This window comes from Camelus bactrianus, chromosome 2 (genome assembly GCF_048773025.1).
Source record: "Camelus bactrianus isolate YW-2024 breed Bactrian camel chromosome 2, ASM4877302v1, whole genome shotgun sequence".
Lineage (NCBI taxonomy): Eukaryota > Metazoa > Chordata > Mammalia > Artiodactyla > Camelidae > Camelus > Camelus bactrianus.
In genome coordinates this window covers 89,039,609-89,064,703 of record NC_133540.1, presented here as the reverse complement: position 1 = coordinate 89,064,703, position 25,095 = coordinate 89,039,609, and the positions used below count along the sequence as shown (strand labels likewise).

Here is a 25,095-nt window from a genome sequence, read left to right as displayed (position 1 = left end):
ATCTAATTATCATCATATTGACCCCTTGTAGCAAAGACACTGTTCCCTCCACCAGGGCCCTTACCTTTGGCCACCATCGCTGCTGGCCCTTAAACCAGCACTGCCAGAATGAATTGTTGCCCAAGTCCTACCTCCAGCTGCAAGGAAGGCTAGAAATGCATGCCTTCAGCTTTTTGGTTTTTGATGGTAGGGGAGATTGGCCTATGAGACACATCCTTGGCGAACGGAATGGAAACTCCCTCAGAGACGAGAGGAGATTAAGATGCCGGGCCTACAACACCTCTTTCTTGACTACTGTCACAGTCTCTTGACTGGTGTCGCTGCCTTCCGCTTTGTTCCGCTCCAACCCACTGACCCTGCTGGCACCAGAGTTCCTTTTTCAAAGGAACATCTGATTTCTGCCACTGCTCTGTTTCCAGCCTTCAATGATCCCCTCCGCTCAGTACCTATATAAATGCAAATGCATTAGAATACACTGCAGACATTTCTAATCAGGTCCTCATCCGCCCCCACTGCCAGGCTCTTCTGGGCGTCCCATCCTTCACTGAACCCTGCTGCCTGCTCGCAATACTTGTTTTCCCAGCGAGTCATGCTGTTTAATGCCTCTTGGTCTTCCCTTTTATAGAAAGAGGAACTGTAAGGAACTAAAACACAAAAGATTAACATACTAACATCTTCCCTTAAAAGAGGCCAGTGTTGTGGGATCTTCCAGACAGGGAGGGGATGAAGGCAGGGCCCTTCCTAGGTTCAGGCTGAGGCTGCAAAACCGAAGGCAGAGAACCCTGATGGAACACTGCTGTTGATGGAGACACTACCTGCCTGTGGTCAGTGGAGAGGACCGCTGAGCCTGCCCCTACCACAGCACCAGAGCGACAGAGGACAGGGACCCAAGACAAAGAACAGTAAGTAGTCCAGACACAAATTCACACCTCTACCCCGTCTTTCTGGCTGACATGATCCTGGGATGCTTGTTTTGAACCACAGAGGAGGGGCTTTCCAAAAGTCACTCAAATGAGTACAGTGGAATATTTTGCCTGATTACCAATGTGCTCTCACACCCAGTTGTACTTAATGTAGAAGAGGACTGTATACCTAGGGACCAGGAGTCCATGAGACCCATGACTGTGCACACGCCTGTTGTCCTCGCACTTGTAGAAGTGACATTCCTTTTGTTGACTGACGAGTCAGCTGACTATGCGGATACAGAAAGTTGTGAAAGGAGCCAGAGTAAACTGTTAACATCAGTTCCCTCTGGCCAAGGAGAATGGGGGGTGTGCAGGGGACTTCTCACTTCATGCTCTTCAGTACTTCTTGACTTTTTCACAGAACTGGTGTATTGTTTTTATAATTGGATTTTTAAAAGCCAACTCAAAAGTGAAAGAAATCATGGAGACTCCTTTGTTGTTTTGTTTTTGGCATTTCTTTAAAAAAAAAAGTCCCAGAATGTTTTATAAGGAAAGCACAAAAACCACCTGGGAAATGAAGAATAAAAATTCCTTAAGTGGTTTCAAAAAAAGTTGTAATGTTAAACATTATCCAGAGCTGTTTCCACAGAATATTGCTGAACAACGAATGTTGGACATTGTTAACTAAAACGTATGCATCAACACAGCAAAGGATAAAATAAATACATGAATAAAGATGGTGTTGCTGTCCTTTGTATATGCAAACACTGCTGTTCGGGACCATCGGTGGGCCATTAACCTTCCCATGTTTTTCTTACGTTGGCCCCTTGGACGTCTCCCTGCCGGGACAACATCCAGGCTTCCTAATAGGTAACCCAGGTTGCCCTGTTACTTTTCCTGTCCTGTGCACACTGGATTTGATACCACACTCTTCTTTTCAAATGTACATCCGCCATATTTTCTCAATGGATTTTCATTACAACTCTTGAGAATAGACAGTTATTACCTCTTTGCTGATGACAAAAGCTCTTGCAGTTTTGACAGAGCTGGGATGAGGCTCCTAGTCTGCTGACTAGGAGTGAGGTTTTCTCTCTTTCCACCAAGCTGCCTCATCTGCACCCCCAAACTGCCATCCATGCACGCCGTCTTCTGTTAAGTGTTGTTCTAACGACACTGTAGACGTCTGACTCATTCTCCTCTAGTGCTGTTTCTCGGTACCCTATTCTTTTCTTCCACAAGATGAAAAATTGAATACAGACATTCAAATGGAATATGTGTGTGTGTGTGTGTGTGGTGTTTTATTTCCCCAGCCAGGGTATAAGCTCTGTGAAGGCAAGGACCATGTACCCCTACCCCAGACCCATCTCGTGCCTGGCATATAGGAGGAACGCAATAAATGTTTGTTGAATGAATGAATGACTGGGTGTCAGCTACAGGATTAGGTAGAACCCTTTCAGTTGCAAATCCCACATTTAAACTGGCTTGAACAGAGAAGAAATCTGTTGACTCAAGTGTCTAGGAAGTTCAGGAATCAGCTGGCTTCAATTGTAGCTCCCTGAGGTTAGGTTAAATTTCTTTTCTTCTTTCTCCGCCTTCTCCTCTTCCTCTTCTTTCCCCTCTCCCATCTTCCTATTCTCTCTCTCCTTCCCCTCCTCCTCTGGCTCCTCTGTCTCTGTCACACTCTCCCTCCTCAGCTGGGCGTCCTCCACCTCCTCTGTGCGTGGTGAGAATGGCAGCTGGTAGCTGTAGGATCACTGGCCTAATCTGGCCTCCCAGGAGAAAGAAAGCACGTCTACCTCAGCATCATATCTTAATTACAGGAAAAGAAAACGTTAAGATTGGCCAGACCTGTGCCTTACGTGCAAATGGGGTACAGTGATCGGCAGCCCCGCTAAAACTGTGTGGAAGGGGGCGTGGTTTTCCCAGAGGGAGGGATGCTGGGCAGTTGAAAACAAATGTTGGCTGTGTACTTTCATAGGAAAGTTTACCAAGAAGTAAAGGAGAGGCTGCTTTTACTACCAAGAGACTTCCAGCCTCTCAGAACTGAACTCTCCAGATGGGGCTCAGTCATGACTTTGAACTATTTGACTTCGATCATAATTTTTTAAAAGATGGACTGAATTTTATGCTTCAAATCCCAAGGTGTTAGTAAGTCAAGCACAGTCGTAAGACAAGCTCACCCACAGCCTTCATATCTAATCTGTTCAGCAAAGCGAGGCTGCAAAACAAGTTTTTTGTTGTTGTTCACTTTGGCTTCCAGCCAAATAGGAACTTTAGAAATTCGTTTGTGGATAAATTTTGTTTCGGTGTCTGGGAGGAAACATGCTGCTTGGTGGCGGCCACAGGACGCAGATTCCCCATTCCAGGGAGCAAGACCTTCAGGCGACACGCTCGATTCTCTCCCCACATGGAAAAGCGCGGGAGGCTCATCTTCCATGTGGCTGTTCAGGCACTGAGAGCGCTGAAGCTCCCGTAGCCTGGTCTTATGGGGAGAAGGGGGTTTTCAGTTTTGAGCGTTTGCTGGTTTGTGCAGGCCCCTGTGTTTGAAAGCTGTCTTCTGGGAAAGAATTAATGATCAGAATTTTAAAAAAAACTTTCCTTATCAGTTTCTACCTTTTGGTACTTTGGTTTTATACCCTTTCCACACTGGCACGAGCTGCCTGAGAATGCAACCATTTTATAAATGAATGAGAATCAGTAACAAGTCCCTATTCTGATGTCCAGAAACATAGGATCAGAGACTTAAAAGTGGTTTATAACACAGAAAGCTTTAAACTAGTTCTTATTTATCACAGCTCTTTTATAAACTGGGTCTTAAGGAGAAGGATTAGTGAATGGTTTGGCTTTTTAAAGTTATAAATATATATAATTAATAAGAAAAACACTGAAGGAAATGAAAACAACCACACATCCTGTACTTCCTGACATCCTCTTTTTGATTTTGTGAAGTTTCCTGTCATCACTTTCCAGTATATTTATTTTTAAGGAAGTTCCCTTAGCAAGAAGATTGAGAACAGCACCCCGTCCCTCTTGACACACACACACACCCACAGCTCAGAGAGTTAGAAATTTGTATTGCTGTATTCGTCCACAATTTAAGCATCATGGCCACGACATACATCCTTAGGACTAGCCATGGACGATCGGGGAGCAGTGGTGAGAATCCCCAACACTAAAGAGAGAGCAAGAAGTACCATACCCTAGGTGTCTGCGTTTCTCCCAGTGAAGGAGCTATGAAACAAACACTTCATGGTTATTAGCTATTATTGTTAATAATACCATTTCTTGAACTTTTGCTAGGTATATCACTGTGCTTAGTGCTTTACACACACACACACACACACACACCCCTGCATACTACAAATTTGTCTGTGTCCATGATTCTTAATAACAGAGTTTATACTATGGCTGTATTTTTGGTGGTCACCATCCATTAGTGAATCATGAAATTAATTTAATGGGTAGAGATAAACTCAATCTTATAACATCCTTGTGAAGCGAGTTATATTATCCCCAGTTTACAGATGAGAAACACCAGACCTTAGGAGGTTAAGTAACTCACCCAAGTGCACAGAGTTAGTAAGAAGTAAGCATGCATTTGGAGCCTTTCTGTCTCCAAAACCTTGTCTTAACTACTAAGGCTATGTTACATCAGTTAGCAGTTCTGGCTGTGTCACATTACACACATGACTATATAGAGAAGAATACCTAGCTCCTAATGTGCTCTAGAAAGGAGAGCTTAAGGCTTGTGCGTCATTAACCAGCTTGCATTGTGTTGAATATAGGCTTGACTAGCAAGTGTGTGTCTGCGTGTGTGTCTGCGTGTTTAATTAGAGTTATGGAAAAAATTTTATAGGACTCAATATCATTAATAGAAATGTCAAAACTCTTGAGTGATTTCTTAAGCAAAGAGTTTTTTACTTTTAAAATTTCACAATCTCATCTTATATTTACATGGTACTTCACAACTTATAAACAGGGCTTTCCTGGATGCAACGTGATCCTCAAGCATTCTATAGTCTCTATACATGCGGGGTTTGGATGGCACAGGCTCTAAGAGTGGTTATAGCTGATAACGCCTAGTTATCAGCAGGAAAGACAGCACATCTTGGCCACAAACCAATAGTATAAAAATGGTGCTTACAGATAATCTGCCATTATCAAATTCCAAGCTCTTAAAGAGGTAGAAAAGCCACCAAATGAATGATCAAACAGATGTATTTAATAGGTCCTAAAATGTTAAACATAAAAATGCAATCAATACATTGACTCTGGAATGCCAACAGCTTTTGAAGAAAACACCTCTACATTTCAGAAATAACTGTGATGGTGTTTGTTAAATATATTTATTTCAGAAAGAGCTCCCCCAATTACTAGGATCACATCAGTTGTCAGCATTTGTACACTGTCTCACTCACTCTTTGCTTTTTTAGGAAAAAAAAATATTACAGATACTCACACAAACTGTATCCCTTCCAGTTTGTGCTGCCGTTTTATTCAAGTTTCAGTAAGACCTTAACTACCCTCAAAACCTTCCTTGTGAGTTGGTCATAATGCCCATCAATTTCTGCTGCAGGTTAAGGCAATGTGGGTGGTCACAACCCACTCATGAAATCAATTTAGTGAGTACAGACAAGCAATTTTTTAAAAAGTGAAACAAAACAGACTAGAAAATGTCAGAATGTATTACAGATAGGAAAAGTAAGCATGTTTTGTGAAACTTTTATTTGTGTTTTCTGTGTGTATTATGTGCTTACAGAGTGTTGATACTTAACGTGGGTTGCAGTCAAAATAAGATTTGAAAGCCACTGAATTAAGGCATTATCTTCAAAAGATATTTCAATGAAAATACAGTTTGGGGGTGGTTGGCTCGGAATGCACAGACATGTTGCTATGTGTAGTGGAGGCTGGAGGAAACTACTGAGAGGTGAGGGGAGTTGACAGCCAAAGCACAAGGAGGAAAAGGGAGCAGAGCTCCCGTGGTCCAGAGTTTGACCTAGTGGTAGTCCTACTCTGATCCCAGCTGTGACTAATGAGATGAAGATATACCTCTGGGTACCACTGGTAGGGAGAAGAGGGAAATGGAGAGGAAGAGAGAGAAGAGGCAAAGAGGGCAAAAAGGGGAGTGTCAGAGTAGGATTGTGCAAGGCAGAACAAAGGTTGCAGTTTATTTTTGAAAAAGACAGAGGGAAAGAAGAGGCAAGAGCAAAAACTAAGATGTACAGGATGAAGCTTGGCAGATCTACGTTAAAAGGGTGACTTCAGCTGCAGTAGCATGAGTGTGACTTGAACGGCTTAAACAACAAAGAAGTATATTGATTAATCTACTGGTTCAGTCATGTCATAAGGACCATCCACAGCTTTAACCTCAATTTTGTTCTTCTTGTGGATTTAGGATGACTATATGAGCAACTGGGACTATGTTCTTCTTTATTTCCATCCAAGGAGAAAAAGAAGGCATTCCTGTGGTTCTCTGACCAGCAAGGGATAACTTCCCAGAATCCTCCAACAAACTTCTGTTTCCATCTTACTGGCCAGAACTGAATCACATGCCCATTCCTGAGTGGGTGACTGACAGAGGGTGGTCATTGTCGGACTTCGCTCTGCAGCTGGGAATCAACCTCCTCCAGGCATATTTGAGAGGAAAGAAAAATTGAGGTTCTTTTGAGAAGAAGGGAAAGTTGTTTTGCTGAGTAGGCAATCAACAAAGTTCACTACATACAAGAACCTTTAAAATTTTTGGTAGCATATCGTACTAGTTCTAGTGGGCTTGATATCTAATATTTCTATCCTTTAAAGAGTTTCATCTTTAGAGACCTATTATGTTATTTTCCTTCTCATAGAAAAATGCTTTTAGGAGGCACTAAAATAAAAGCAAAGAAATCAAGTACAGAGAACTTCTATTTTACATATACTTCATTACCCAAAGAAATCTCAATTTTTACCCAAAAATAATATGTTGTATTCACTCCCCAAAAGACAATGCACAATGATTGACTTCTGTTGGAACAAACATCAGGAAAGAGAACCACTAGCCATTGTGAAGAGCTTATTTCTCTCTCTGACTCCCTCCCCCACTCAGAAGTTATACTTCAGCATTATCCTCATGTGTACTTGCCAACTTTCTGCATCATGACACAAAGACATTGCTGGTTAGGATCATTCTAGCCTGAAGAAAGGCAAGCGCAAAGCCAGCCAGGCTTAGATGAAATGCACACTGTTTGCTGAGTGGCGTGGTGTTTTGAGGGATCCCTTCATAAAAGACTAGCATAAAGTCAATAGCCCAGAGTTGCTCAGATCTGGGCTTTGGTTTCATTGCCACCACCCACCACTTCCCCACCCAGGAGAATTACAGCTAAGTAGTGTTTTAGCTACATCCCCAGGGGAGTGTTGAGTAAGAAGTAAAGCATGCCGGGTCACCAATAAGTCATTTCTGGAAAAAAAGGACATTTCAGGAAAATTAAACAAAGTGTAGAAAAGCCTTAGCTTGCAATCTGTTGTTGCAGAGTTTGAATGATGACTTTCCTCCCAGCTTAAACAAACACCAAGCAGGAAGCGCTGAATAGGAAAAAAAAAAAAAAAATTCTGTCCAGAGCCATAGAAAAAGAATAGCTCATGATGACTGTCATCATGACCTCACTGCCCGATTAAACAAAATGAAGGCAACTAGTTCTTTAATTCTTTCCAATTGAACTTCTGATGGTTTTCAGAAGTTCCACAGCAGAGACCTGAAAATCCAAGAAATCCAACCAGCCTGGAATGTGGTTTTTCAAAGTTACTTCAGACCTCAGCTAAATTCCCAAAATAGTTTAACCAGTTTGCCCTCGTGCTCTGGCTACAAGGTGCAGGTAAATTGTTCTCCCTGGAACATCTACTAGTGGTAGGGCTCGGGGGAAAGTCACATGTATATCTTGTTCACAGGGATTTGTAAATACCTTGTGAAGTTTGCAATCCATACCCTTCTTGTGTGCACTTTGTGATTTTCTCTGTGGTGAACTCTGCTGTTATCCCCCTGTCTTACTTTTCCTCTGCTGCACAATTCCAATGTTTAGTTGTCTATTAATTGCCACTGTCGTACCATCCCACAACAATGTCAGCCCAAATTTATTAGCTGAGCTCACTGCTGGCTGGCTCCATAGCAACCAGCTGAAAATATTATAGGACTTCCCCCATGAGCCCATACTGAACAAAAGCACATGACCACTTCTTTCTATTTTAACATTTGTCTACTTCAAGAGGAGCTGGGCAGAATTCAGGAAATATTTTTCAGCTGGGAACAGAAATAATCAACCAGGTCGAATGCTAACCCTTCTTTCTTTTGATGCCCTCCTGATTGTCATCTCGCTCTAATGAATGACCCATTCACCTTGAATCAGTCAATTATGTTATCTGAATTTCTATTCTGTGCTTCCTAAAATTGACATTGCTAGGATGAATGAATTCTTATAATAGGTGGGGATCCAGCAAGCCCGTTGATATATTTGACTAAATAATTTCTCTTGTAAGATGTTTTTAAAATAATATTTTAAAATTTCAAAAGCTCCTTGGGGCATTAACTAGCATTATGAAAAAAGCCCAAGACACTGATTTTTGTTCTCTTGTGAGACTCCTTCCAGCTTTAAAATGCTATGAATTTATGAATAGATGCTACTGTATTCCCAGTAGGAGATTCTGGATTATTATTTTTTATGAAGGTTGAAGAAATTAGATATTGACGAGGCGATGTGAATCGATGCATAAAGCACCAGAATAGCATGATTCTGCCATTGTTTAATAATGCACAAAATAGGTACTAAACAACTATTTCTTGAATCTTGTCAACGTTACATTTTTCAGTTGCCTGTTTGGTAATTATACAAACTATATGTAGTGCTATTTTCAAAATGATGGCTCATTTTATGGAAATACATTTTATGGCTTGTATAACTGCAACATGTTTAGAAGGGAATTTATTTCCTTTGTGCTTTGGTAGGATGAGATCTGTCTTTCCTACCATCCTACACGGGGTCTCCTTGTTTGCTTACGTACATGGATGACTTTAGAGAGGATTATGAAAGCACTCTTTTTCCTTCCATTAGATAGAAGTCAGGTATTAGAAGAGTGAAAGCCATAAAATTCCTCTTCAGGAATATGCCAAACCAGGCAAACAAACAGAAAAGCATTTGCCTCACTTGACCCTAACCATGCTAGTTCGGTTCAACGTCTTCTCTGCTGAGATCCGTCCCCTTGCATAGTCAGAGCTAGACCAGGTGACGCACTTTGTTCCATAGGAGATAAAAGGGCACCCTTACCCCTTTTGGTGTTAAAGGCATCACCCCGTATCCTTTAGCAACCCTGCCAATTTACCACGACAATTCTCTAACCACCTTTTGGAGCTTGCCGCCTGGTTCATATTTCAGACTCCTTACTTCAGTAACCAACTGAGTCATTCCAGGTGCATTCAGCCTGGGGTCTCCCTGGACCCCATCATCATCATCATTATCACCATCATCATCGTATCTCACACATTGATTACTATGTGCCAGCTAAGCCGTATGCTTTACATGCATTATCTCATTTAAATCTTAAGACAACCCTATGAGGCAAGTACTGTTATTCTGTGCTCAGGTTATTAAGAAAGCATAGCAAATAAGTGATAGAGGCAGGACTTGAACCCAAGCAGTGTCTTAACTGCTATTCTCTGCCTCCTCCCAACTCTTGCCCAAAGGGAGAACTGAGTACAAGCCCCTTGGGTAAGAGCCAGACTTCCTAACCATATGGTGTCAGTGCCAATCTGAGGGAGGATGTAGGTCCAGCTGCACTGAATGATTCTGCTTTCCAATCGTCTTCCCTTAATTCTTAGTGACAAGAGGCCTTACTAATTTCCTTTGTATTTGAAATCAGCCTTTTACTTTTTATACATACAATATGCTACAGAGAGCCCAGATTGCATTTATTATGGGCTATTGTGCCCTTTGTCTCTGTTCACAAGGGCTCTGGCTTGGCCTTAGCTTGTAGGTGAAGTCATCTTAGAAAAAGTCAAGAGCCACAGAAACAGGGTTTAAAAAACGACAAACATTGCAGGCATTTGTTTTACACTCCCACAGTCTTTATTTTCCAATTTTTGTTAGTTGAAAACAAGAATAGTAAGACTTCTTAGAAAACAGTGGCTCTTTAGATATATCCACAACTACCTATAAACAAAAGCCAAATATACTCACCCCACACAAACCAGACAATATTAAGACGTCTTGGGAAGTGCCTTTTATCTGTAGGTATGCTGCAGAAACATAATCCCAGAAATGAAGGGAAGACATATATGGCAATTACTTGCTTACTCTTTTTTATGGCATATAAACCAAAACAATAAAAAGACTAAAGTGGGGGTTCCGTAAGAACTTCGTGGTGACTTTTAACGGTGGCACTTTCAGTTGTCATCTCAGTCGGTCTGATCAGAGATATTACAGAGGAAGAGAAGGTCCCTCTGAGGACCTGTCTTGCCTCCTGGAGACAATCAAGGCAAGAGAATAGTTCCACTGGGGATTATATGGGTGCAGGGCAGGAATATTGCTAGGGAAAAGAACAAAGGGGGGAGGGTATAGCTCAATGGTAGAGTGCATGCTTAGCATGCACAAGGTCCTGAGTTCAATTCCCAGTACCTCCATTAAAATAAATAAATAAACAATAAATTTTAGAAAACCTAATTACCTTCCCCCCAAAAAATAAAAAAAAATTTTAAGGGCTGGGAAGGGTATAGCTCCATGGTAGAGTACATTCTTAGCATGCACAAGGTCTTGGTTCAATCCTCAGTACCTCCAACAAATAAACAAACAAACGAGCAAAAAACAAACAAACCTAATTACCTGCCCCCTCCAACAACAACAAAAAAGGAAAAAACGGCCCTTTCACTTAATAAGAATAAATAGAAACCTAGCAAAAGCCTTCAGTTGGTAGGAAGTGAAACGTAGTTATGAGTTCTGAGTGACAGAAACAGGAAGGAAGAGGGTGCAGTCCCTCAGGATGTGTCGCGTTTAGCCTGTTAGGAAACCACACGACAGGGCACGTGGTAAACTCTATCTCTGCTCCTGCCTCAACCGTCTCCTCTTGGAATCTTAAATCATGTTGGATTTTGATCTAATGAGCAGGATAACTGATCCTGAAAGGTGATCACCCACCTGAATACAAGGTTCTGGACAGCAGGGATCTAGTCTGTTTTGTTAACAGCTGTACTGTGAGCACCTGGAACATAGTAGGTGCTCAGTGAGTATTTGTTGAATGAATACATGTGCACCTCAGAGCCCAATAATTTGACAGCAGCCTAAGAAATATTTGGGGCTTTTTTTTTTTTTTTTTTTTGCTCTTCACCTAAACAGTGATGACCAAAAAGAAAAGAAAACAGAAAAGAACAAGAAAAGAAGCAGGAGAGGTCCACTGTCATTTGCCATGTCAGCTGACTTATTTTGTTCATATTCAGTTTGTATTTGTGTCTTCCTTGTGGGAAAAAAATGCCAGAAGATTACCAAGGAATAATTGTGTTTTTGTGTAAGTGTGTGTGTTCATGTGTATGTGTTTGTAAGTGTTCATGTTGATGTAGGTATATCAAATCATATAAATATAGCCATATCTAGAGCTGACTTTAGTTAACTCTTCATCAACCCTCCTGAAATGAAAGACTTTAGTAATTCTCCTGATTCAGCAGTAATTATTTAGAATTGTAAGAAACGAGGTTGAGTCATTAACAAAACAGCCCATCCCTACTAATAAGAGAAAGGTAATCTGGGAAGGTCACTCCTCCACCCCAGAAATCTCATGACATCTAAATTGGGAGCTGGTGGCCATGTAAACAAATTCAAATTACCTTCCAGCAAAAACCTCAAACGACTTGTTTGCGATGGTTTCGGCTAGGAGACCTGAATCCAGATCAAACTCTAAAGCCACAGAAATCCTGAAATAGCGGCAACAGAGACACAGTCATTACAGGAGGCTTAGGAAGGTTCAAAGGAGGTTAAAAAAAGAAAAAGAAAGAAGAGAAAAAGTGGCAGCAAGAGAAGCTGGTGGCGTTACCCATCCCTCCCGGAAATGTTGATGATATCCTCGGAAGAGGAAGGGGAAGGAGTTAGAGGGCAAAATGAGCAGCCTGGTCGGGGACAAAACAGGAAACAGGAGTGCTGATGAAACTGAACCGTGAATCAGAAAGAGAGCAGAGCCTCAAAGCTTCAGGGCTGTTAAAGACACCGGAAGAGGGCAAAAGAAAAGTGGTGAGGACTGATTCCGAGTGAACTACGTATTAAATAATGCATTTACAAACAGATAATGAAGTCTCAGGTTTCCTATTGAAATGACCTGGAAACAGACTCAGGTCTATTAGAGTCATTCCAGGGGGTTCCTATTATACTAGATTTGCACTGGATCAAATATTGCTTGAACTAAGCAGACCTTCACATTTAGGGGAATCCTTTTGTTGTTGATCTATAGAGATATCTCATGATAGTGTTGGTTAATAGTAATAGATAACGTTTAGGACGTTGCCCATGTTGACCTAAATAAGGAGATAAACTAAGGCAAGCTCCCAGAATCTTTTTTTTTTTCCTTTGCCAACCTTTAGAAGGGGAGACAATGGTCAGTAAAATGCCCAGAATTTAGGAGCAACCCAAGGAAGGAAAAAAGGCGTCTAGAGACAATAAGTTCTAGAGTGGTAGAACATGAAATCCAGCTAGGATGTTATAAATTACAGAGTTCAATTCCCTTATTAAAGTGAGTAACATTCTGACACCCCCCAATTAACAGTCTTGCTAAAACTGTCTTAGTATGTGACAAAAATTACTTGACCAAATAAGGGATGACGAGTAGTTATTTTTCTTATATTTACTTAATAATATTGAAATACTCTGGGGGAATTACTGGGTTAATAAGCTAATGTAATGAATATTGTTATTCATAAAATAACAACAATTTAGTGTGGTTAAGTGATTTGCCCAAAGTCACGTAACAAATTTGCTTTTTCAAATTTCTCCAAGCCTCATTTCATCCAGGAATTATACTATTGCCAGCAAGGCCCAAATTGGATTGAATTTCAGCTTATGTCATATAGTGATAGTTGTTTGTAAAGGAATGAAAACCTTGCTTCGACATCGAGATCTTATGTTTCTCATTTGGCTGCCACCCCAGTACTGTGGCATGTGGAGGAGACTTCCTCAAACAGTCAGGACAGTTTGGGACGCTCCACTGCTCTTTCCTAACCCAGCTGGTTTGCCAGGCTCCTTGGGTTAGGAAATGAGCTCCTCAGGCACTGTTGCTCAGAGTTATTTAAAGTCTTAAAGGCAAATTCTAAATAAACAGAAAGTCCCGCAAATACACATATGGATTAGGTCAACACAAAATACCAAAAGGATTTTACTCGGAGCACAATTGTGTTGCCAAGAATTTGAGGACAGATGTAGAAAGATGAACATGCTGTGACCACAGTGGAAGGACATTCTTCTGTGCTGAAAAAATTTCCGGGATGCCTCGTTTTATGCTGGTGTTGATGTCAATATGCTTTTTAGTACAGTCAGCCCTCTGTATTTGCGGTTCTGCCTCTGTGGATTCAATCAACCACAGGTGGAAAACGTTGAGGAAAAAAATAGTTCCAGAAAGTAAAGTTCCAAAAAAGCAGAAGTTGAATTTGCTGCATGCTGCCAACTATTTACTTAGCATTTACATTATATTAAGTATTATAAGCAATCTAGAAATGATTTAAAATATATGGGAGGATATACGTAGGTTATACACAACTATGCCATTTTATGAGGGACTTGCGCATCCGAGGATTTTGGTATCCACGGGGGTCCTGAAACCAACCCCCTGTGAATACTGTAAATGCTTCTGGGCTAAGGCTCTCAGGGAAGAGTTGTCAGCTTAGTTCCATGTAGGATGTGTTTCTAAACTAGACATCTACGATTTCCTTTGATTTGGATTATGAGGCTCAAATTTAATCACGTAATGAAACACTTGAAAATCATGTTGCTTTTTACAGAATGAAATAAAATACAAATACTTGTTATAGAAAAAGTATATTGTTTTTTATTGAATCAGATATATTGTGTACTATTATGAAAAGCTGGTAATATTAAAATCAAAAGAATAGGAAATACTATGGAGGAAAATTTAAAATTGAGGAAATTCTATCCACTGACTTATCTTTTTTCTTAATATTTTGTGTGGAAGAGACTGCTTGTTGTCTACCCTTACCTCCCATTTCCCCTTCCTCCTTAACAGAACCCTAATTTTTAGCTAGACACAGAGTCTCTGTGGAAAACTACATTTCCCAGCCTCCTTTGGGGCTAAGTGTGGCCACGTAACTATTTTCTGTCAATTTCATAAAAGCGACATTCCTAGCTGGGAAGCCCAGACAGGCTGCTGAAAGGGATTCTGCTCAGCTAGGAGGGGTCCTTTCTGCTTTTCCTTTTTCTGACCTGCAATGCAGATGTGATAAATGGAACTATAACAGCCCTGAGATGGCCTTAATAATAAAAGCCACATGTTAGGACAATGGAGAAGAAAGATACAACACCCTGCAATGGCCATAGTTGGACTGTCTCCCTCCAGACTTCTTTTATCTGAGGGAAAAAATCTCCCCAAATTCTGACTTTCTTTAGGCACTGGTAGTGTATTTTTGTGTGTGTGTGCAGCAAAACCTAATCCTAACTGATACATTAGCAATAAAAAATCCTCTAATATTGAATTTTAGAGGTTGAACACCTAAAACTACTAGTAGTCGGTATAATACTGAAGTATAGTTTGAACCACAGGTTTGGTTATTATTGTGTGCTTTCTTAGAGAAGCTATAAAAAGAATGATTGAAACTAACTTCTATTTTTAGTTTTGGAAATCTTGCTTTTACCAAAAAACAAAAAAGAAGAAGAAGAAGAAGAAGAAAAGGAACATTTCATTAGATTTTATTAGTTCCTAGATTCATTCTCTCTCTCTCACTAATATCTAGCAATGGTCTAAGTTTCATGTTACTCAAAATATCTACTTTCCTACACATTTATAGACAAACATAATTATTTCCATTTTTACAGAGGTAGCAACTGGATTTTCCTCTTCATTACATCATTCTGAGGTACATAAGACTATTATTATCACTAATACACATAAAGCAGAATCATGAAATGCTCATGTGATCCGAGCCAATCCCTTGAAAACAAGTTGGCATCTAATAAGTACCTGCCGGCTGCCTGGATGGGTGACAGGGTGAGTGAATGAATAAGGGATATGAGGCCTAGGTCAGTTAAAGGAGGTATCTGTCCCAACACTGGAATTAAAACTAGGATTTCCTCACCGCCAGTCTAATTTTTTTCCCCATTACACTATGCTGCCTCTCCCTAGAAATTCACTCTCCAGTTTGCTGAGTTGCCCCTTTGGGTGGACTGTCAGTGAAAGGCAGTGTTCAGACGGTCATCAATGGTGAACTTCAGCTGATGCCCAGCACAACACAGCACACACAAAAGAGTTTGCTTTCACTGGCAGCTCTCCCAATCTTCACATTTAATACTGTGCCAACAGCCATTGTCCTTGACAAGTGACTATGCTGTGGCAACACAGGATTCCCTCTAGCAAAGTCCTTCACATGGATAGCCAGCAAGGAGTTCCATTTCTAGCTGGGCCTGACCCCTTCACACAGCTAGACTGTTTCACTTGAGAAAACATTCCAGGAGGCTCTGCATTCTGGTGGTGGTGGTTTCTCTTGAGGGTTTAAAGATTTGAACAAGAAACACCTGAGCCATAGTGGACTTGATAAAAAATTTTTTAAATTTTTTTTTTATTGAAGAATAGTTGATTTACAATGTTGTGTTAGTCTCTGGTGTACAGCATGGTGAATCAGTTACACACACCCACACATATATATTCTTTTTCACATTCTTTTTCATTATAGGTTACTACAAGTTATTGAATATAGTTCCCTGTGCGTGGACTTGATTATTTAGAACATTTTATTCCTTCTTAACTAGCTGAGAAATGATTAAGAGCCAGAAAGACCTAAGACCATCACCCTGATTCACCCTACAATATGTCTCGAAAGTCAAGGTACATTGTTTTGCAGATAACCAAGGTAGAAATATTAAGTGATTTCTCCTAAGTCATTTAATTAGTCGATATATTAGCTATGAATTCTAAGTCCTGTATTAGGGAGCTAGTGGGAAGAAATTCTAAGCTTTCCACTTAACTAACTGTGTGGCTTCAAAGAAATTATTCTTTCTAAACCTCAATTTTAATATATTTGTAATTGGAATAATATTCTTTGACTCTCAAAGTTATTGAAGGTTTGAATGAGATACTGTAAGGTGCCTAGCAATTTAGAAGCCTCTCAATTCCGTATTGTTTTCATCCCCTTCCCCTTTGATCTGAGCTCCATTTTCAGAAATTCTTGCCACATTCTGTGACCAAGTACAAATGCTGAGTAACTCCGAATAACCGTTTTTCAAAACCTTCTTATTTTGCTTTAATGGACGGAAGTTTTGAAATTCCTATAATATGTACTATTTACAAAAATAACCAAGAAGACACTTGGCCTGGTTCACTTGACCTGCGATCATTCTGGTTCTTTTGTGTACTTTTGGCCCAGACTCTGTAATAGGAATCAGAATATTGGGTAGAGAGGTTTTGGTGCCTGTCACTTTCTCATGATCAGGACCCAGAAGTCCTTTCTGATGCTTTTACATAGTTTGCCTTTACGTCATTCAGCAAGTATTTTTAAAGTTCCAACTATGTGCCAGGCGCTAACTGAGGTGCTAAGGATAGAGTAGTGAACAAAACAGATGAAAATCTTCTCTGTTGGTTGGGGGGAGACAGACAATAAACCAAATAAATATGGTGTATTGGTGTGTGATATGCATGATGGAGCAAAATAAGGCAGAAAAGGAGATATGGAATGTCGGAACAGGAGTTTTGCAATTTACATATAATGACTGGGAAAGGTCACACAAGAAGATAAACTAGTGAAGACTTGAAGGAGGCAGGCAGAGATCTGGGAGGAGTATAAAAAGCACGGGGAGTACTTAGACCCTGAAGAAGGAAAGTGCCCAGCATGTCCTAAAATAGCACAGCAGCGACAACGAAACAGAACATAGTAGAACACACAGGGAGGTGGGTACCGGGGCAGGGAGGGGCAAGATTGTGTATGGCCATGATAAGGACTTCTAGTCTTTCACTCTAAGTGAAATGAAAGCCTTTGGTGGATTTGAGCAGAGAGGTCACATGATATGACCATTCTGACTACTGTATTGAGAAATAGGCTGAAAAACAGTGAGACCAGTAAGGAGCCTATGGCAATAATCCAGTGAGAAACTTTGCAAATACTTGCTGTTGGATTGGATGTGGGGTGTGAGAGACAGAGAGGAGTCAAAAAGAACTCCCAGTTTTTTGGCATGAGGAAGAAAAAGATGGTGTTGCCATTAACTTACGTGCAGAAGACTACAGGGTGAACAGGTTTGGGAAAGGTCAACAGTTTGGTATGAGACATACTAAGTTTGAGATGATTGTTAGAACATGAATAGAGATGCCATGTAGGCAATTGGATTTCACATGAGAGTATAGGGAAGAAATTTGGGCTGGAGAGATAAATTTGGGTGTTGACAGCCTATACAGGATATTTAAAGAAGAAAAGACGAATATATGTGTGTAGAGGCAGGCAGGTGGCTAAGATAGGTAAACAGAGAATTCAGTCTCATGGCTCAGAGAACCCGCTCCTTCAGATCATTCGGATATAGGATGCCTGGGAAAGAGAAAAGGGAACCATTGAGTTCAACAGTTTTCAAATCTTTCCAGTGAAAAAGATGATCAGCTATAGGATAGCACTGTCTAGACTGGGGTCTGGGGCTGGGCATGAGGAAGCTAAAGGGACTATGGGTGAAATGTATAAAATAAGGCTACTGAGAGTGGCTGGGGACTCCCCGACTCACCCACAGTGATTCAAAGACACTTGTTGGATGTTCAGACTTTGTAATATATTGCTCATGCAGTATGATTTATCTGTTTACAACTTAAGAAAATTAAAGAGTACCCAGATTCAATAATTCTACTTCTTGACATGAACCCTAAAGAAATAAATTTAATTGTATCAAAATATTTATACGAACAGATATTCACCACAGTGCTATTTCTTAAAAACAAACAACAAACAAAAAACAACTGGAAACAATCTAAGTGCCCCAAGAGGGGGAATATTTAAATAAATTGTCATTTACCTCTAGGATGAACTATTACATAGCCATTAAAAGCAATATTTATAACAAAGCTTAATGACATGGGAAATGACTATAGTATAACGTTAGATAAATGTTAACATAAAACCATATATAATAAAAAGAATGAAATAATGCCATTTGCAGCAACATGGATGGACCTAGAGATTATCATATTAAGTGAAGTAAGTCAGAGAAAGACAAATATCATATGATGTCGTGTATATGTGTAATCTAAAAAAAAAATACAAATTTTATTTACAAACCAGAAATAGACTCACAGACATAGAAAACAAACTGTGATTACCAGAAGGGAAAGGAGGAAGGGATAAATGAGGAATTTGGGATTAATAGATACACATTACTGTATATAAAATAGGTAAACAACAAGGACTTACTGTGTAGCATAGGGAACTATATTCAGTTTCTTGTAATGAGCTGTAATGGGAAAGAATCTGAAAACATACGTATGTAAGTACATGTATAGCTGAATCACTTTGCTGAACACCCAAAACTGACATTGTAAATTAACGCCTCTTTAATAAAAAATAAAAATTAAAGACAAAAAATATATATATAATATGATCTCAATTCTATATATTCATGTGTGTAGAGAACACAGAATGAAAATAAATATACCCAGTCTATGTCAGTGGTGGACTTGTGTTTTTCCCTGTGTTTTACATCTCTGTTTTTCCAACTTTTCCATCAGGAGTAGATATTATTTTTATAATCATATTTAAAATTTTTGATAGAGAACTTTTTAAGCAAAGATTAAGAAATTCCTGAGTCGGCCCCAGTCTCACTTGGGTCTCTGGCTGCTGTTTCCTCTGCTCATTTCAATTATAGGCTCTGTGAGGTTGCCCCAGTACTCGGTACCTTGTCCCAGAACAAATGGCCAAACGTGAGTGATTGGACAAAAGCCCTCAGGATGTTGAATAAGGGCTGAGCTGGTGGAAAACCTGTGACACAGGTGTGATGGATCCAGGAGTGATCTCCTTGGAGCTCTGAGGGTTTCATCCGCCTGAGATTCCACCCATTCAAGCTGGCTATGGGCCCTACAGTTTCCAAGCCACCTAGAACTCATCATTTGTGCCTGGCTGGCTTTAGTCACTTATACTTCTGAATTCTTTGTAGTAGAGTCATTTCCTGTTTAAATCTCTTCAACTTTTCTTCTTTGACCCAGTACTGACTGAACAGTATCTCTGTTCTGCAATGCATGAAAGATTCTTCACAAAGTAAGCTGTTCATGATATGTTAGCCTGTCGCAAAGAAAAGGCAAAGTAAATGAGAACTTCAGTTAGCCCGTCGGGTTTGGGAGTGACCGGCAGTAATCGCAGGTGCTGCACATACCCAAACTGGATTAGTGCACAGCATTTTCTGCGTTGGTAAATCCATCCAGCTTTTCCCTGGGAGGCTGACTGTAATATCCTTCTGCCCCTTTAAGACTGGGAAACCACCCAGGCCTCCGGCTCTTGGCAAGCGACAGATTGACTTCATGTTGTTACTCAGCATTTTGTTTCTTATTGAAATGCCAAGCTCTGCACAACCGGTTTGTAAAGTCTGAAGATCCTCTGGGCGCGCCCAGAAATGTAGCAGCCCAGGAAGAGAGAACTGAAAAGGACAGAGTGAGAACAGGAGAAAGGCTTTACAGCGCTGAGCAGCTTGAGTCAAACCCATGTCAACAGCCCAGACTCTCATTACTCCCCAGGGCCTGTCTGCTCTCTTCTCTTGCAATCCCACCGACTCTCAGAGGAGCCGCTCTTATGCTGCCTTCCCAGCCTAATTTGCTCTGTTCTGTGTTCTTTAGGACACTTTTGCTTTTCTGTCTTGCTTATAAGTCTTCTTTGTATCCTACTCATTTACGTATGTCTTATGTATGTGCATTTCCCTACTAGATTGGAAGCATCCTAGACAATTAGAGTGACCCAATTTAGTTTGCATCCCTCTTCATGAGCATACGGCCTTGCACTTTATTAAACAACAACAAAAAAATGCTTGAATTGAATGGGATTAACTCCCTGTCTAAAGAAATGATCTGATTTATAATAGATCTGCTGACTCATACACAATTCCAGCCTTCCTTGGGTGGACCTGAAACCTTGGGTGGACCTAAATTACTCCTGGGTTTGTTCCAGCTTTAGCAAAGGCGGTATTTCCCAGGGTTGCGATGGCTTATAGAAATCTCAGTCTTCAGTGACCTTTGTGTCTGTCTTTAAACAGTAATGGAATCACATTCATTTTAATAGTTCATATACAAATATCACAAGATACTGAAAAGAGTAGCATGGCCTTGTTTAATGAAGAAAAGCAAATTCTTAAAGTGTTTTTTTTTTTTTAAGAAAACAAATTCCCAAGGCATAGGGGATTAAATTCAACTGTCATTGTAGGTAGATAAAACGGAATGTGATAAATTAAAACAGTAATGTAGATCTATGCTTCTTAGCGTGGAAGAGTTCAGAATACTTTACTCAGTTTAAAAAAAAACCTAAAAAGTAATATGTTTGTTATGATCCCATTCTTTTTGTAAAAACGAAACGAAACAAAAGATACCTTCTATGTAAAATATGTGTACACTTTCCTGGAAAAAAGTTTGAACAATAATTTAGAAAATGAGTTCTCCTCTAGTTAAAGTGTTCATCACAAGGATTGGATACAGTACAATTAGCTAATTCTGAAACATCCTTTATATGAGCCACTCTTAGTGATAACTAAAACTGATCTGGAATTACCATCATCAGAATAGGAAAAAACCCTGCTTCTTAACCTGGCTGTTACGAATACTGTTCTGTTAGGGGAAATGTGCAGCCACCACAATAGGGAATGAGGGAACTGAATGCGTGGAGTGAAGGGCAAGCAAGGAAGGGTCTGTGTTTGTTTTTGTACTTTTTAAAAAAATTTAAGCCTCATTTCTTTCTTTTCCTTCTTTCTTTCCTTCTTTCTTCTTTTTTTTGCCAGAGGAAGGTAATTAGATTTATTTTAATGGAAGTACTGAGGATTGAACCCAGGACCTCGTGTGTGCCAAGCACATGCTCTTACCACTGAGCTATACCTCCCCCCCCCTTCTTGTACTTTTTGATTCACCTTTTTTTTTTTTTTTAAACTGGCAATAACCAGATACACTTACGGTTATGAAAACACATTTATTATTGAAATTACTGTGAAAAAAAAAAAAACCTGTTCTACTGTGAGTCTAAAACTTCTCTGTTCCTATTAAAATATTTTTTAAAATCTTGGTTTTAAATTTAAATTTGATTTATTTTTGAGAGACAATACATTCAAAAAGGACAACATCTAAAAGATACATAGTAGTATATATAGTGAAAAATTTCTCTCCCATGTCTACTCTCCAGCCATCCTTCCCCAGGTTCAATGTTACCTCTTTCTTGATATTTTTTGAGAATTTGAGATTTCTTAGGAATGTACCTATTTTGCTAAATTTGAATAGCTGGACAATCAGACATTAACTGTAGTTATTTTCAAATGATAGGATTACAAGAAATAGTTCTCTCTTTAGAGCTTTCTGTAGAAAATTTTTCCCATTGAGTAAAAGAATTAATGATAATTTCCAAAACCACTTTATTGGACTCTGTGACAGCATGCATAAATTTGTATTGTCTTCATTTTTTCATTACTCTGTTTCTTTGCTTCTGGTCCTTTTTCTTAACAGTATAGCTAATGCAAAGAAATTTCCTCTTAAGATACTTTTTATTCCCTACTTCTTAATCAATACCTTGTGAAAAAGATATATATCTATGTCATAATCTGAAAAAAATTTCTTAGTGGAATTTCTGCTGTGGTTTCTGAGTATTAATTGACCCATAATAATTAAATAAAAATGAATAATATTGAATGTGGTCGATTCACTTAAAATTTTTAAAGTAACAGCAATAAAGACAACAAATTCTAAGGAGACACTTACTTTGCTGGGAGGGTAGGAAAATATCAGATTAATGTTTAAATGAGGTATTTTTTTTCAAAAACTTGATGATTGGAGGTGGGATAAGTGATAAACGGCCACATTTAAATCTTATAAATATGCATTCTGAGCTCCTTTCACTATACCTGGAGTCAAGTGTTTTTCCAGGTCTGTTCCAGATGTAGGAATTTGGGCAACAGTAACATTTATCCATAAATACAATGTATCTGCCTTGGAGCAGATCACCTCAGACCCAGGATAATACCAGCTCTAGTCTTGCTGTTCTGCTATCGATAAATTCAACCCGAGATTTCACTTATATTGTTTTCTCCTTTATACCCTGCCCCCTCTCTTGTTCTCGTGCATCTTTGTGTGTGCGTGTGTGTGTGCATGTGTGTGTGTGTGTTTGTGTGTATAAGAGGCTAATGTAAACCTAGGGTGGTAGAGGTGAGTGAGCCCTGCTATAGGATTTAGGGAGCCAAGAGTCTTGTCTAGTTCTCCCCTAAGCTAGGTATCTTAGGCAAATCACTTCAGTTTTTTGGTCCTTTACTCCTTCATTCAGCACACACTTGCTGAGCTCCTGCCATGGGGCGGAGACTGCTCTAGTGCTAGGGTGCAGAGATGGATCCGGTGCACTCTGGGACTGCGCACTTGGCCCCTCTACCTGTGCCTGAGGACCGCCGCTGAAGCAGTGAGTGGGCACAAGTCTGTGGCACTCCCCACACAAGTGTGGGCACCATGACAACAGAGGAGCCAGGAGCAGAAGGCATGGAGTGTGGACGTGAAATAACGCTCTGTAGGATGGTGTCAGGGAGAAAAACGTGGCAGCAGCGTCTTGGCTCTGTGCCCTTGGACCACACAGGCCATCGCGAGGGCTGCTGTGGTCAGGAAGCAAAGCAAGTGTGTGTATCTGGGGTGGACATCAGCTGAAGGCATTTCACCAACGTAGCACAATTTGTTATGACAAATAACTGACTGTCGAAGCAAGGATGTGGGCTCATATTAGCCTCGGGTTGGAGAAGAAGTCAAGGAGAGTATGGTGAATTTGAAGCAAGTCATTTCATAAAATTACCCCCCCCCAGCCCCAGTTCTGTGGAGTAAGGGGCTTTCTCTCCCCAGGACCTAGCACTCTTCAAGTTGTGACACTTCCTGGACAAATGTGTGAAAGGAATTTGGAAGTATATCCTGGGCAGCATATCCTAGGTGGAAAATTGGGAAAGACTGGTAACCAAGAGCTGAGCACTTTATCTCTTAAACTAATAATGACACATAGAATGTTGCAATGGGGTGAGTAGTCTTACCAACATTTTTACTCATTGAGAGGAGTCACGCTGAGTCCAGATGGAGTGAAGCTTTTAGGGGAGGAGGTGAGTTCTGTCCCAGCCCCAGGTCACCAGCGGTGTTAACTATGTGATCCAGCCCTCGGAGAAGAGTCGGGGGTTCCTCTTGGCAAAAGGAAAGCTGAGGGGAGAGAGACCCCCGGTCGGAAGAAAGATGCACATGCCTTTGAATCCCAGCTGGTGCTCTGATTGGTGACCCTTGTTTTTTATTTTTTCACCTGTAAAATAGTAATTATATTTAACTGAAAACATTGTTGAGAGGATTAAAATAGAAGATATGTGTCAATTACTGGCATGAAGTAAATACTCAGCAAATTATAGAGAGTATTATTTATGATTAAGACTCCCATAGGAGGGGCGGGTAAATTCATGGCTGCAAGCGGAGCAGTGAGGAGAGAACTCGAGGAGGAGTGGACTGGGGCCTGAGGTAACAGGTGAGATTTCTGACAGGGAGATGTGTTGCATCAACAAGTAACACGGTGGGTGGCTGGAAAGGAGGATAAACTGGGAGTTCGGGATTTCCAGACACTAACTACTATATATAAAATAGATAAACAACAAGGCCCTACTGTATGGCACAGGGAACTATATTCAATATCTTGTAGCCTATAATGAAAAAGAATATGAAAAGAAATCCATATACATATATATATGAATCACTACGCAGTGCACCAGAACTTAACACATTGTAAACTGACTATACTTCAATTAAAAAAAAAAATAACACAGGTTTTTATCCAGTCATCTTAGAGGCTGGGTCATCTGACTGTCAAAAATGAGCCCCGTGGGTGGAAGAGGTAATACTGCTGGTTGCTGAGACGTGTGATGTGTGAGCTCTGCTGAATCCTCAGGGCAAAAAGGGCAGAGGGGAAGCGAGGTTTGCCAGGTCCTGATGACAGAGTCCAGACATGACTAATTTATACCGGAAACACAGTGGCAGAAAATTGAGTATATTTTAAAAAATTGAGTCAATGATAAATGGTTTCTTAGAAATGCAGCTCTTTGCCACCAAACTGTTTAACCCCTGTGATTAGACCCCAGTGAGTGTCAGACGCTCATACTGCCTCACAAAATGTGTGATATAGATACCCTTTTGTCTTCTCAGGACAGAAATAACTTTCTTTTAAGAAGAATAAAACCAACATATACTCCTTGCAAAATAAATGCGTAAATAGTATAGGCAAGTATAAAGAAGGTGAAAAATCATTTTAATTTTCATTGATTTGATTACCAGTGAAGTAAAACTTTTTGTAAATGAGTCATTTCTGCTGGTGTGAATTGCTCACTTTAATGTTACCCTTAAAAAAAAATTATGTAACTGCTAGATGGCTTGCGGAAGGGTTTTCTGTAGTAAGGACATTGAATCTCTGTCATGCATTCCAGTCTTCTTCTGGTCTGTCATCTGTCTTTTCACTTTGTGATGTTCTCTCTTATGCAGAAGTTTTAAGTTTTTGCTTTTCTTTTCAGTCAGTATTTCCACTTTTTAAATGCCCTGTGTATGGTCAGGCCACTCAAGATGGCTGTCCTCTTGCTCTCTCTGCATCCCCTCCTCAACCAGTGCCTGCTTCATCTACGCCTACTCACCTGGCTGAGCTTCCTACATGCTTGCCCCAGGCCCCAGCTAGTGATTGTTCTTGTCAAAGTGGGTGGTGAGGAGTGTGCCCCTCTGCTGGTTTCCTTGTAGCAAATGAGCCAACCTGATGTCAACTCCCCCATGACTGCTAACC

General features: G+C 40.3%; 1 long non-coding RNA gene across 1 annotated transcript in view; it reads left to right on the top strand.

Annotated features, from left to right (window-relative positions):
* Positions 1-665: 665 nt before the first annotated feature.
* Positions 666-25,095, top strand: part of LOC105080343 (uncharacterized) — a 57,192-nt gene continuing 32,762 nt past the window's right edge. Inside the window, exon 1 of the long non-coding RNA XR_836348.3 lies at positions 666-902. This is a non-coding gene — a long non-coding RNA (uncharacterized LOC105080343). The remainder of the gene's footprint in view (positions 903-25,095) is intronic.